Source organism: Echinops telfairi, unplaced genomic scaffold (assembly GCF_000313985.2).
Source record: "Echinops telfairi isolate 266 unplaced genomic scaffold, ASM31398v2 ScPeMD7_2573;HRSCAF=3158, whole genome shotgun sequence".
Lineage (NCBI taxonomy): Eukaryota > Metazoa > Chordata > Mammalia > Afrosoricida > Tenrecidae > Echinops > Echinops telfairi.
In genome coordinates, this window is record NW_022106471.1 from 1908271 (window position 1) to 1911393 (window position 3123).

Sequence of the window (3123 nt, forward strand, 5' to 3'; positions counted from 1 at the left end):
TCGACAGGGTTCCTGAGGCTGTCAAGCTTCACGGGTACAGAGTACCTCAACTTTCTTCTGGGGGGCGGCTGCTGGGGTTGAACCGCTGACCTTGACATTAGCAGTCTAATGCTTCGCCGGCAGTGCCAGCAAGGTTATTCTGTGAGGAAATTGCTAACACATTTGACCATCTTGCAAGAGAAATACTATTTTGATTGCCATAGCATGTAAGCAAATCTCCCCAGGAAAAGAAATCATTAAACCAATAGCCTTGCGACCCAAATGTCTCCAGGAAGAGACATCTCTAAGTCGCTCTGGAGGGAGTCAAAGTCTTGACCTTCAAGGATGTCTGCTTTGTAGTTCTTCTTGAACAAAAATGGACCGTGCCTGAGTATTTTCAATGAGGGAAGATCAGTGTCTTCAACAAATGGTGCTGGGCAACTAGATTTCCACCTGGAAGACGGAGGTGGATCAAGGGACCCCCATTTACCCAAGGGCAAGGTTCCAAAAGGTTTGGGAAGAAGGAGAGAGGGAGACAGGATTGTTGGGGGATGGGTGTCTGAGCCCCTGAATGTCAAACTGGCCATCTGCTCTGTAAACCTCCACCCAAGTCACAGTAAAAAGTTGTTGTTTTCAAGCATCCGAAAAAAAGAAGAAGAAAAAAACTATGTCTAGATTTCAGATTTTTTGCACTAGAATGAACTTGAAGCGACTGGTTCTCACATGCCCGAACGGGATAAAGTTTGAGGCGCTGAGAAGGGCATGGCACCGGTTGGGAAAGAGTCCTCATCAGAGCCACGTGGATTCTACTGGAACGGATTCAGCAAGAACTGACGTCGACTTCCTGGCGAAGGGGAAACAGTGGTGAAATTGCTGATGCTCCACAAAAAGTTGACGGTGCTAGGGCACCCAAGCAATCAGCCATTTATGAGTGGCTAACTCATTTGCAGAAGAGAAGCGGCTGCTGAGGAAGCCGGCAGCCGCAGACCTTGCCAGTTGTGAAGTGCTGCAGGGTACCAGCGAGACCCGATTTCAAAGATCATGTACGGAGAACATTGATCGAGCCTTAAAAGGCACAAAGACGCACACTTATCTTCCGGATGCGGGAGGCCATCGGCATGAGGTTAAATGGGACCTAAGGGCTTGTTGAGATACAAAGCTTTCAAGGGGGCATGGGAGGGCTCGGGGAACTCACAAAAGCAAAAGAAAAAAAAGCTAGAACAAGGACTACCAAAAGGCGGAAGTGATCCCGTCTCGGAGTGATCATGGACCAGTAAAGAGCAAAGGTCATGGTAACAGTGCTTGGTGATGCTCAAAGCGTTTTGCTTGCTAGTTTGGGGAGGCCAAAGAAGAACAACATTTGTTTACGCTGAGGGTGTTTTGAGACCATTAATCAAAGCTTTTGTAGAAAAACAAGGGTATTGGGGTGGAAGGCCCCATGGTGAAGCTATCGAGTTTGAGAGATCTTTGATGGAAAATCATGAAGTGTGATCTGAGCGCCCTGATTTAGCTCCTTCTGACCTCTTTTTCTTCCTCATTGGAAAACATCTTTAAAGAGAACCCAATGGTAGTCAGCTAATTATGTTTAAAAAAAAAAATGACTAGAGTCATCTGGTTAAATTTCCAGGTTCCTCCGATCTTTAGGGACAGGCTGAATGGTTGATTTCAATGCTCTAGCAGAAGGGGTTTGACCTTGGTGGAATTTATGGTGAGACCTATAATCTAGAATTTTTATTGATAAAATAATTAACCGAAAAGTGGGTGAAGGGAGACGTCGGACAGGGCAAGATATGACAAAATACCAATTTATAAACTATCAAGGGCTCATGAGGGAGGGGGTAGCGGGTAGGGAGGGGAAAATGAGGACCTAATGCCAAGGGCTTAAGTGGAGAGAAAATGTTTTGAGAATGATGAGGGCAATGAATGTACAAATGCTTTACACAATTGATGTGTGTATGGATTGTGATAAGAGTTGTATGAGCCCCTAATAAAATGATTAAAAAAAATAATTAACAGCTTTGGTGCACCAAAGGACATGATCAAGGAAGTGAAAAGACGATAGACAGCAGGGGAGAAAAGAGCTGAACGTGATACATCTGAGACCAGACTGATACCCACTCTGAAGAATTCCTACAAGTCTCAGACAAAAAGAGGGCCCCGTTTTAAAGCAGACGAATTTGCAGAAACGTCCAGAACGTGTGTTGGCCAGGATGTGAAAGAACTGTCAGCCTCGCCTGCAAGCTGCCCCGACTTTGGGGTCACCAGGGGGAGCACGATGGCGTCCACCAGCAGGGTCATTCAGGTAGCTAAGCCACATACGCCATTAATAAGATTCCCTGATTGAAGTGGCAACCCTAACCTCAATGGACCGGAACCTTTGAGATCAGTAGGCACGCCGTCCCATGCTTCTGCAAGGTCACAGCGTTCTCTGGGATGGGAACGCCAGATTGGCTGATGCATCCGGTCCACCAGACTCTGCAGAAATAATAAAGGCATTGCGTCAGAAATAGAGGGAAACTCGTGTCTCAAGAAGACACTGCATTTATCCAACGTGGAGGTCCAGAATGACCACTGGCAGTGTGGCTACTGTTTGTCATCAGATAGCCATCTTGCCAATCAAGGACTTCCACAATGACAGACAAGAAGTGGTACATTAAGCAACTTTCCTGAAGCGTCCTGTGAAAAGGAAAGGAAATGGAGATGCATGGTTATGGATTCCAATGTGTGTATCTGGGTCAGCTTCTCCACAAGTTCCCCAAATCGCTTATGTACTTTATCCTTATTATACATGTTTAGATGTTAGCCTATCAATTGACTCTTGATGATCGGTGTTGAATTATTAAAAGCACACAATGTCCAGTTAAAAAAATGAAAAATGAAATTGTGCACTGGGCCAGTTTGGTAGTTCTTTGAAAAGTCAAGCATGCAATTTTTCTATGACTCTAATTTCACTCCTGGATATGTACCCCAAAGACTTGAAAGTAGAGACTCAAATATAGACTTGTACATCAATGCCAGTTGTGACATATGTTCACAAAAGCCAAAAAGCGGGGACAACCCAAGGGTCCATCAATAGCTGAGATGGACCCTGGGTTGTCCATACATACATAGATGTATGTGACCCATACATACATAGATGTTTTT

General features: G+C 45.1%; 1 pseudogene; it reads left to right on the top strand.

Moving 5' to 3' along the window:
• Positions 1–1244: 1244 nt before the first annotated feature.
• LOC115870884 lies at positions 1245–2547 on the top strand (annotated as a pseudogene).
• The last annotated feature ends 576 nt before the right edge of the window (positions 2548–3123 follow it).